The sequence below is a fragment of the Hyaena hyaena genome, unplaced genomic scaffold (genome assembly GCF_003009895.1).
Source record: "Hyaena hyaena isolate Hyena2069 unplaced genomic scaffold, ASM300989v1 scaffold_131, whole genome shotgun sequence".
In the NCBI taxonomy this organism is placed as follows: Eukaryota; Metazoa; Chordata; class Mammalia; order Carnivora; family Hyaenidae; genus Hyaena; species Hyaena hyaena.
The window spans coordinates 434,036-446,019 of record NW_024080761.1 but is presented as its reverse complement, the minus strand read 5'-3'; positions in this window follow the sequence as shown (position 1 = coordinate 446,019).

The following is an 11,984-nucleotide window of genomic DNA, read 5'->3' as shown; positions in this document are numbered from 1 at the left end:
AGTCACCCAGGCACCCCAAGTTCTAAGGCTTTCACTTGGCCTTTCCCCCCAAAACATTTCTCGCTCCACTGGTCAGGGAACAAATGCAGGGATCCTGCCAGATGCTAATATATCAGTTCTGATGATGCATTCTACAACAGGAGAAATGACCACAGGTTGGGTTTGGGGACCCACTGTAAAACAGATCTGATCTAAAACCCCATTAATCACCTGACTTCTGTAAGCCCCCACCCTGACTGGTGGGCCACAGCAACATTTTGGGCCTCTTAGAATTAATGTTAGAGCCAGTGTCCCATATTCCCTGAATGGTCTGTTTATTTCCTTTTCCGTAATGGACAGTTACCCAGGCGAAAGGCTGCAGTTCCCTTTGGAGGAAAGGCTGGGAAAAGATTATCAGCATAAATTTTGGGGAGTGTATCAGGATCTTTCCTTAAGGGGACCTAGCATCCCCTTCAATTAAGGGGTTCTGGGTCTGCAAACTGACTCAAACCTGGGGATCAACTGAGGGGCCGTGACTCCATTATTATGATTTCAGTTAGACTCTTGTTCACTTGACCTAGAGCTCTTCTGCCTAGAACAGACCAAGTAAGAATTTATTAGGCTTCCTATTTCACTCCTAGGAATGCCATGATTAGTACCATGAATACCTATTTCACTTCTAGGAATATCATGAATACCTATTTCACTCCTACGAATGCCGTGATTAATGCCATGAATACCTGTTTCCCTTCTAGGAATGCCGTGGGTCATCACGAGTCACACTATTCTAATTGTTGCCTGGATTCCACTGTCCATTATGGTAATGACACTAACCTTGCCTTTGGTTGTTGAGTGCAACCACGTGGCTCCTACCACCCCAGGAGCAATTGCTCCCAATGCATTTAGATTTTCCAGTTGTATGGCTTCCATTCCCACAGTGAGGTCTAGCCTATAGAGAAGAGTAATCACGGAGCTTTTCAAGGATACTGGGACTCCTCTCACAAATGTATTTCTCAGAGTATTGGTGTAAGATAAGTCTTCTAGAACCTCCTCTGTGAGCTATATCTTAATGCTTTGTTTGTTTGTTTGTTTGTTTGTTTTTAGAGAGAGAGTAAGGGCAGGGGAGAAAGGCAGAGGGAGAAAGAGAATCTTTAAATCTTTTTTTAAAATAATTTTTAAAATGTATTTATTTTTCAGAGAGAGAGAGAACTAATGGGGGAGGTACAGAGAAAGGGAGACAGAGGATCCAAGGCAGGCTCCTCACTGCCAGTGCAGAGCCCAACATGGGGCCCAAACCCACAAGCTACAAGATCATGACCTGGGATGAAGTCTGATGCCCAACCAACTAAGCCACGTGGGTGCCCCAAGAAAGAGAATCTTAAGCAGGCTCCATGCTCCACATAGAGCCTGATGGGGGGCTCAATCCCATGACCCTGGGATCAAGCTACACCTTAAATTACATATCCACTCTAACATTCCAGTCTCCCTAAGACTCTGAATCCCTATCTCTACATTAAACCAAGGGATGTTGGGCATTTCCATTCACTCACGGTGGGCTGGCTACCTTTTGGTTCATACTCCAGCCAATCAACCAGAGCCCTTCCTGACACCTTGAACTGCAACATTAAATGGGGAACCCTTGCTTCGTGAGCCCATGTCAATAAATTTGGTCTGATCCTACTTTATGTTCCTTCTACCATTATCCTACCCCCTTAGTATTCATTCTCACACATGTTCCTGGAATTTCTGTCCATAAAAATCAGAAAACTCAGTAGTTCTTTTGGAATGTAGCTCACCTGGTACCTCAAATGTTGGGAACTTCTGGGATTTAAGTCTAATTATAGGTCTGGAAACAAAGAGGGGTGGCGGTGGTGGATCCTGGGAAGAATCAGCATTGTCTTGTATAGTGAGATAGGTTCGTGAAGTGTAACAAATGTACCCTCTGGTGGGGATGTTGATAATGGGTGAGGCTGTGCATGTGTTACAGCAGAGGGTATGTGAGAAATCTCTGCACCTTCCTCTCAATTTTGCTGTGAACCTAAAACTGCTCTAAAAAAATAAAGACTTTAACTATAAACAAAAAGTTATAAGCTAATAAGCCAACAAAGGAGATAAAATGGAATAACAAGAAATAGTCAATCCAAAAGAAAGCAGAAAAAAAAGAGAAAGGAGCAAACAACAAATGGACAAACAGAAAACAAATAACAAGGTGGTGCATTTAAACCCAAACATATTAATTATCACATTAAATGTAAATGGTCTAAATGCCCCCAATTAAAGGGGCAGACATTATCAGATCAGATTAAAATCAAGACCTCAGGGGTACTTAGCTGGATCAGTTGGAAGAATGACTCTTGATCTTGGGGTCATGGGTTGGAGCCCCAAGTTGGGTTTAGAGATTACTTAAAAAAATAATAATAAACTTCAAAAAAAAAAGACCCAATAATATGCTTGGTCTTTTAGGCACTTGGTGTTTACTGCCTTTGTGGTAAAGATGTGGGAAATGATAACAGCTAACTCCTATTGAACATTTCCTATTTGCCTCTTAGTGTTTTAAGGACTTGAGATGTATTATCTCATCTAATCCTTCCAATGGTCCCATGAGGGAGGTGCTAGTGTCACCCTTGTGTTATGGCTGAGATTATAAATTGAGGCCCAAAGATGTGAAGGAACTTGTCAAAGTCACCTCCAAGTCAGAGGTGGAGCCCCAATAGCTGTGCTCTAACATCCCACTCTGCCTCCTCTTAGACATGTGGTCCCTCCCCTGTAGGGCCGAAGCAGAAGGCTGGGCCATCTGTGCCGGGGGCTGAGAATGAGGAGGACTTCCCACCATGTGCTACAGGAATGTCAGTGCCGAGCAGCATCAAGTTAGCCTGGGGAAGCAGCTGCTAGAACCTCCGAATGTATCTTCACGTGCCACCGCCTTCTTCCCAGGGGCCTTGGCTTCGATTCCAGACTCCAGCTCACTGAGACCCTGGCAGCTGTGTATGCTCTGGGTGGCCTGTCCCACCCTCAGAGCATTGTTCTGCCCATCAGCATCAGAGATAAGATCTCTCTGGGAAGACAAGCCCTTGGAAGCCAGTTCCAAGTGCCAAGCAACCAGATTGTCCTAGCATTTTTTTTTCAGACCTTTGCCAAGGTCTGCAGAACTGCTCTGATGGCAGGATAAATAGCTGTGCCAGACACACACCTCAGAGCACCCAGGGAGGGTCATTGGTCTAATCCAGGCTCAGGCAGCCATAGAGACACTTTGTTCATTCATTCATTCATTCATTCATTCATTCATTCTTCTATAGATTTATTGAGCACCTTGTGCATGTCAGACACTGTTCTAGGCTCTGAGAATACAGTGAGGGCTGTGAAAAGGCTCTGTCTCTCAGGGGCTCACAGTCTAGTGGAGGGAGACAGCCAGCCAGAAAAAAAGTCTTTGCAGTAAAGCAAGATGGCTGGAGGAATAGCAGCCATGACAAGGTAAATGGGTTAACCAGCCATGTTTTGAAGGGGGAGCTGGAGTCTTCTGGGGAGACAAGACAGGGAAGGCCATCGCAGGTGAGGGCCAGTGTTGCAGAGGCAGGGGTGAATAGAAGAAGGATGTATTGGGGAGCTTCTGGGGCTTTGGTAAGCATGGAGTATACATGTAAGGAGGTGGAGCCAAGCAAGCCTGGAAAAAATGGAATGCACTAGATGGTAAAGGACTTTGAATGCATTGCCAGGGAGTTTGGATTTGACCCATTGGCCTGGAACAAGGTGCCCTTGAAAGGTTTTATGCAGGTGTATGACAGGAGGATATTGGAGTTTCAGGGAGGCCATTCTAGCAGCAGAGGAATGGCCGTGTGGGTGGGGACTGCAGAAAGCCACTAGAGGCAGAGAGATGAGAGATGGGGGTTGATAAAGAGATACTGGCAAGAAATAATGGGGAATCAAATTAGGTAAATGTCAGTCTGGCTAATAAGTAGGGGGTGGATGGGGTGAAGAGGTGGAATGTCAGGGCCTAGAGAATTACCAGACGTGGGAGAGGAAGTGAATGCCGGGGAGGGCTGTGCTAGACTGATCTAGAAGATATGACCACAGACAGAGGAGAGGGCTAAAGGGCTACTCTTCACCACTGGCTGTGACAGTGATCAGGAGGGGTGGGCTCTGTCACCAAGGACGTGTGGAGATGCCTGGATTTCTCAAAGTCCTACAGGGCTGTTCTTTCAGAGCTACTGGAGGCCAAAAGGGGATTAGGGCAGACAGCTCCAAGCACGGCCACCCTCACAAGGCACAGAGCCAAGTATCTTAAAGGCAATGCCTGGGAGAGAAGCAAGTGTGGCCCCAGATAGTCACATTCACCTTCACTGCCTTCCTGTCCTGCCCTTCCCTCTATTTGTTTCTAAGTTCCAGCCACACGTGCAGGTCCCTGCTCTGCCTCCAAGTGTGTGTTCCTCCAACATGCTTCATTTTGCTAATTCTCTCCTTAGGACTTTACCTAGATCTCCTCCAGGACTTCCCACCCAGGTGAGTTATTCCCTCTGTGCTCTGCCAGCCCCTTGTCCTACTTCTAATTACAGTGAAGTATATAGTCTTTCTTCTTATTTGCCAACACTGGATGCTGAGTGCCACAGAGGTTAGAACTGGGTTTTATCTACTTCTTGATTTTCAGGACCAACATGAGGCCTGAAATAATGAAAAACGGATGGACTGATGGATGGATAGATGGATGGATGGATGGATGGATGGATGGAGTGAGTTATGAAGGGATAAATGGATACATGAGGGATAGGTGCACTGATGGAGTGAGTTATGAATGGATGGAGGGATAAATGGATATGTGAGGGAGAGGTGGATGGATGGATGGATGGATTAGTGAGTGAGTTTTGGATGGATGGAAGGGTAAGTGGATATGTGAAGGATAGGTGAAGGAATGGATGGATGGAGTGATATACAGATAAGGGAAGAGATGAGTAAATGAGGATTAGAGAAGTCATAAGATGGAGTAAGAGAAAGAGCAAACAATGAGCAGGCAAATAAATAAGTAAGTGAATGATCCTAAGAATGAATCAGCAAGTGAATTGATGAGCAAGTGAGCGAATGAATAAATAAAGGAGAAAATAAATGAGAGAATGAATGAATGAGTAAGTAAACAACTTGCATGAGCAAAATTAAGAACAAGTAAATGAACAAGTAGATGAATGAGTTGATGAACAAAAGTAGAGAATGAGGGTAATCTGAGCCACCCAAGCAAGCACCCAAGCAAGCAGAGCTTGGCAGGCATCTGGTGCATAGTAGGTACTCAATAAACATCTGCCGAATAAATCAAGGACCAAATGAATGTCGGTAGATGAGTTGACCCAATGCTGTGGCAAACATAGAGCTGATATTAAGAGGCTTTGGTTCTAATCAGTTTTCGATTCCTTCAGCTTTTGATTTTGTTACTTTGAGTTCATCCTTTTTCTTCTCTAAGCCTCTATCTCCCCCATTGGTAAAATGAGATGATTGCCTTTTTTTGTCAAGCCTATTATAGAGATGCAATAATAAGAGCCACGTGGTAATAGGGGCTCAACAAATGTTAGCTCACTCCAGCACCCCTACTTTTTTGTACTATTTGAAATTTCTTGAATATTTTTACTATCGCAAAGCCCCTCCTAGTCTCCCTTCTCCCAGAGGCACACTTTCTCACTTATACATCCAAGCAGCTGAATTTAACCCACAACACCTCCTGGGATTCTGGTCTGTGTGCAGGAAACACCCTTGCACTCACGTATTTCAATCTTGGTTGAGAGCCCTCAGCATTTGTAGTTTATTATTGTTGTTTTATCATCATCATTATCATCATTATTATTCAAATTTTCCCCCAGAGCTTCAGGGCCAGATGACAAAATAAATAGGTCCTGGTTTTATCTTAATTTTAAAGTTTGAGTGGGAAAAAAAAGATGAGATGCATGGAGACAGAAGAGTGCTTTGTTCTTGAGTGAGGCTTAAATTTCTGAAAGCCAATTGCCCAAGCCGAGGGCTACAGCAAGCCTTACTTCCTTCTCTTTACAATGAGGAAATTGCTTCATCATTTGCAGCCAAAGAAAAAAGACAGCCCTGAAGAACAGCCTGTTTTAATAGGAAGTACAGAGAAGATTTCTTATCAGAATGCTCACAACCACCCATTTATATTAAATAGGACCCTGCGCTCTCACCTGAAATTCTCATTTCTCTTGGTCTACAACCACAAGGCCACCAGGATGGTGGGAAACCTCCCTCAACATGTATTGCGCTGTCTCGCCACAAGGGGGCGCTCCCAGATCAGACACCGGTGACTCTCCGCCACCTGCCTCGCTGCCGCCACCTCTTGTAGATGCAGCATCTTGCAGACCTCTCCAGAAGAGCTGGACCAAGGGGCTGCTGCCCCCTTAAGATCTCCATGAAGACCAGATGCAGCTCTGAAGACTGAAGCAAGGTCGCTACAGAGGAACGGGATGTTCCTTGAGACTCCCTGGAGCATCACCAAAGAGGCTGGGGCTCTGGAGAGGCGATGGAAACTAAATCGAAGGCCTGCTGTGTGCCAGGCTTTACATCACTCCAGTCATTCACTCCACAAACACTGGGGGTCTTGGGTGATGGCTCTCCATTATGCAGAGGAGACGGAGGGTCAGGGAGGAAGCTTGACCTTCAGATGGTTTTCATTAGCAGCCATCACCGCTTCCCACAATGTGTCACTAAGCAAGAAGGTGGTCCCAGCTGTGGACTAGTGTAGCCTGATCCCAAGTGAGCTTCTGGAGTGTGAATTGCACCCACACCAGGTGAGGGACTGGGTTTTGCACCGCCAAGCCTAGGGTGGCAGGGGACAGACGTGCTGGAGAGAGGGCACTTTTCTGGAGAAGAGGGCAGGGTTCACAAGTGCCTAGACTCACAGCAGTGGGGGGACACCAGCCAGAAATGGGTGTGGCTCCCACAGTGTTGGCTACCGAAGTCAGCCATGGTCTTTTCCAGACTATCACTATGCCCAGGATCGTCCCCTCCCAGGCACAAGGTGCGGAGATGGCTCACAGAGCCCCTGTCTTCCAGAGCCCCCCTCAGGGCCTCCATGTCAACTCGACACTTTCATGAGGTTCTCCCAGCATCTCCCCCCTCTCTCCAAAGGAAAGTCTCCAGTGAAGGTCAATGTATAACCTTGGGAGTGAGACCAGTGAGATGGGGCAGTGGGGATCCTGCCAGAGACGCCTGCAGCCTACCTAGACTCTGAACACACACACCTGTGCCCAACATGGAGGCCCCCATTCATTCTCCATCTTTTCCTTTGCTACCCCTCCCCCACTCCCGCCGCCATGCAGGCAGGTGCTATGTCCTGCCAGCTACATCCCTAATGATCCCCACCCAGGCGGGCATCACTGTGTAGCCAGGACATAAGCAGGGTCTTTGGGGTCACCCAAAACTCCCAACTTAGCTCCTGAGTGAGCCTGAGAATGTCAGTGTGGAGAAGCTCTTTTGTATCCAGAAAAGGTTCCTTGCTTGTGCTTGTTATTTAATTAACATTCAGTGTATTACAGTAGCTTTAAAAAAAAAAAAAACCCTACTCATTCTTAAGGCTTTAAGTTCAATTTATAAACCATTATTCTATTTCTATACAGTCACTTTCAAGGGGTTTTTGATTAATGGTCAATCCACTCATACTCGGTTAAATGATCCATCCCATTTGCAAACTTTGTTAATTAAATTATCTTCAACATTTTACACCAGACTTACTAATTTAATACCTCCAATTTCCTTTTTTAAATACTCCCATTGCCTGACCTGACAAGCAAAACTTTCCAAAACACTTAAACCATGATGGAAAAATCTAATTTAAAAACTTATACACACAATGAATCTCGAACTCTTCTACACATTTTGGTCTTATTTATAAATTTGGTATAAGAAGGTTTGTTTGCTCCTTGACAGCAGAAATCACAAGCCTAAAATTAATTACACAGTTTAAATTGGAGTCACAAGGCTAATTTCTTCATACTTTAATACACCAAAAAAAAAGTTCTCTTCAATGTTATGAATACTTTATATACCAAATATACAATGACATGAGTCTCACTTCTAAACCTCTGTGGGGTTCTGGGCATTTGTCTGGTGAGGAGACGGGCCTTCATCTTGAATGGATGGGGTGACTTCCTTCAGTACCCTGTGTCATCTCAGGGGCAGAATTTCATATTGTATCAGAAACTGCTGGGCCCCACCATCCATGCTCCCCTTTCTTCTTAAAAATAGAACCTCAGATTCCAAATGGGCATTTGGCCACCTGAGCTAAAGATAGTAGTTCCCGGAGCGCCTGGGTGGCTCAGTCGGTTAAGCATCGGACTTCAGCTCAGGTCATGATCTCACGGTTCGTGGATTCAAGCCCCGCGTTGGGCTCTGTGCTGACAGTTAGCTCAGAGCCTGGAGCCTGTTTCAGATTCTGTTTCCCTCTCTCTCCGACCCTCCCCTGCTCATGCTCTCTCTCTCTCAGAAATAAATAAAATGTTAAAAATTTTTTAAAAAGGGGCGCCTGGGTGGCTTAGTCGGTTGGGCGTCCGACTTTCACTTAGGTCATGATCTCGCGATTCGTGGGTTCGAGCCCCGCGTCGGGCTCTGTGCTGACTGCCAGCTCAGAGCCTCGAGCCTGTTTCAGTCCGTGACTCCCTCTCTCTCTGACCCTCCCCTGCTCACGCTGTCTCTCTCTCTCTCCTGGAAATAAATAAAACATTTAAAAAAAAAATTTTTTTTTTTAAAGACGGTAGTTCCCAGCATCCCTTGCAGCTAAGTGTGGCCATGTGACTAAGATCTGGCCAGAGAGAAGTAAGCAGAAAGGTTCCGTGGCAACCCTCCAGCCACCCTTCTGAAAAGACAGCTGGTGTTTGCGTTCTTTCTCCCTCTGTTTTGTTTATTCCTCCAATCTCCCAGCTGGACCTTGGGTGTGGTAGTCAGCGTCTAACTATTCTCGTGGACCTGGAGGACCAGGGCTTCACGCTAGGGAGGGGGAAGTGGTGAGCAGGAGGGACCCCAGGGTTCGGATGACTTGGCAGAGCAGGACATCTGTCTCAGCCTGTGATCGTTTGCGGCAATCCCTCCCATCTCAATGCCTCCTGGCAACGTGACCTTGCTCTCTTCCCGTCAAGATATATTTCTTTCTTTTTTTTTTTTTAATGTTTTATTTATTTCTAGGAGAGAGAGAGAGAGAGAGAGAGAGAGAGCGTGAGCAGGGGAGGGTCAGAGAGAGAGGGAGTCACAGTCTGAAACAGGCTCCAGGCTCTGAGCTGGCAGTCAGCACTGAGCCCGACGCGGGGCTCGAACCCACGAATCGTGAGATCATGACCTAAGCGAAAGTCGGACGCTTAACCGACTAAGCCACCCAGGCGCGCCCCCCCCCTTTTTTTAATGTTTTATTTAAGGGTATGTTTCTTTCTTTCTGAATCTGGACGGGTCCTGTGGCTTGCTTTGATCAGGAAAATGAGGCAGAAACAGCATTGGGGTGATTTCCTAGGTGAGGCGATTGCCACGCAACTTCCGCGCCTGCCCCCTGAGAGTGCTGACCTGAGACCCCATGGGAGGAAGCCAGCTCTGCCTGCCACACGGTGAAGGTCTGGAGCACCAGCTGCCAGGCTCAAGAGAAAGGCCACGTGGGAGCACCCAGCCCAGGCTGGCCTCCTGCTAACAGCAGCTGCATGAAGCCCAGATAAAGCCCGCTGGGGAGGTGCCCCGCCATCACACAGAAGAGGAGAAATGAATAGTTGTTTCCAGCCACTAAGTTTTGGGGGCAGTCTGTTTATGCAGCAAAAGCTAAATAAAACACAGCCCTGGGCCTCTGACTTTTTCACGAGAGAGAAACTTCATCATGGTTATGAGGCCTGACGCACCTGTTGCCCAGAGATCTCGCTGCGATGCAATACCTCAGGGTCCAGAGTGATTGTCTCTTGCTGTGATGGACTGGCTGAGCCCTTTTTAATTGGTTGCCATGACAACAGGGGACTCCATTTCCTCTAAAGAGGTTGGTCTTCTGGGCAATTAGATTCTGGCCATGCCCATTACCTAATTCCTCTGTCTGATCTGAAACCACAACCTCCCCCACACACACTCCCTGCCCCGCCCACCCTCTGCCCTGGAGGTCAAAGCTGACTTCCTTCGCTAATCTCCTTATAGCCTAATTGAATTCTGAAGATGTCTGCCCGGCTTCAACTCAGATAGATATTCTGCGTCTTCCGTTCGGATTCTGCATCTCTCTCTCCCCACGCTCCGTGTGACAGCATCCCCAAAGTGGAGCTAGACAGGGACTGTGAGCCTTCTCCGGCTCTCAGCCTCAGTTTTCCCGTCTGCAAATGGACACAGTGTTCTGACCCCATGGGAGACTCCCTAAGATAATATTTCCAAACATTGCAGCTCTCGGCCCTCCACCCTCGGCTTTAAGACTTCCCAGAACACTGGTAGTAAAATCTCAGATCTCTCAGGCCAGGAAGACATGGAGGAAGCTCAAATGCATTGTTAAGTGAGAGAAGCCAGTCTGAAAAGGCTACATGCTATATATTATCTGTATGATACATACTATATACTATGATTCCAACTATGTGACGTTCTGGAAAAGCCACAACCATGCAGACAGTAGAAAAACAGAGGACCCTGAAGGTTAAAGGCGGGGAGCCCAGGTAGGGGATGAACCGGTGGAGCCCAGGAGAGTTTTAGGGCATGAAACTATTATTCTATATGATTCTGTGGTGGTGGATACATGTCCTCACATATTTGTAAAAGTCCGTAGAATATGCACACAACGAGTGAACCCAAACAATAACTCATCCGCATTTGGCTCACCAGTTATAACAATCGCATCATAATGCATCGTAACCAATGCAAGATGGTAATAGTAGCGAATGCCGTATGCATTGGTGGAGGCAAAGCGATGTATGGGAACTCTGTACTTTCACTCAATTTCTCTATAAACCTAAAACTAAAATCAAGTTTATTAATTTTTTTTTTTAAATTCAAAGCTCTTACAGCATTTAATTTATATGAAGTTAAGATGGGGTTTTACTGGTTCACTACTGTCTCATTCTCTAGAGAATGTTCTTCGGGAGAACAGGCAGCCGGCCTGTGTGTCCCCATGATGAGTGACGAGGGAGCCAGTGAGTCAGGTGACAGTTCAGGGCTCAGGACAGAGTAGCATCTGTTACGTGGAAACCCGGTATAACCATGCTACTGTCACACCAAAGACCCTTAGAGTAAACTCCAAACTCCCTACCGCACACAAAGCCACGATCTGAGACTACCTCAGCCCTCACCGATATGGGGCCCCGCTGTACCCACCCCCAAAACCCCAGAAGGAGAAAGGTTATCATAGTCTTCACGACTTGATTCTATCAGAGAGAGAGGTTCCGTCTGATGCTAGACAGTAGTTAACAGCCAACCTCTGACACGTGCAAGCCTTCCTCTCCTTCTGTCTCCAGCAGACTTGGGCCCATGGCTGCTCCCTTATGATTCCTTGACTTCATTGTGATGCCCCTTCTACTGATAGAATTGAATACTGGCTTCCCAGTGATGATAGCGACAGGAAGGTTTCTTCCCGTATCAACTGATTCACAGAAGTATTGAAAAAAAGAAGTCGAATGAAAGACAGACATTAAACACAGGGTAGGGGCGGTAGTGGGTCTGCGGCAGAAGGCACGTGGACGTCTGAAGTTCAAGGAACAAGATGAGGTGAATTCTGAGTGTGCTTTCGGCAAGGTTTGGTGGTGACTGCGTGGTTTGTTTAAGCCAACTGGCTGCGACGCACTTACCATGGTGTTGTCCACAACTGCGGTGCAATAATATATTTTTTAAATGTTTTATTTATTTCTAGGAGAGAGAGAGAGACAGCGTGAACAGGGGAGGGTCAGAGAGAGAGGGAGTCACAGACTGAAACAGGCTCCAGGCTCTGAGCTGGCAGTCAGCACAGAGCCCGACGCGGGGCTCGAACCCACAAACCACGAGATCATGACCTAAGCGAAAGTCGGACGCTTAACTGACTAAGCCACCCAGGCGCC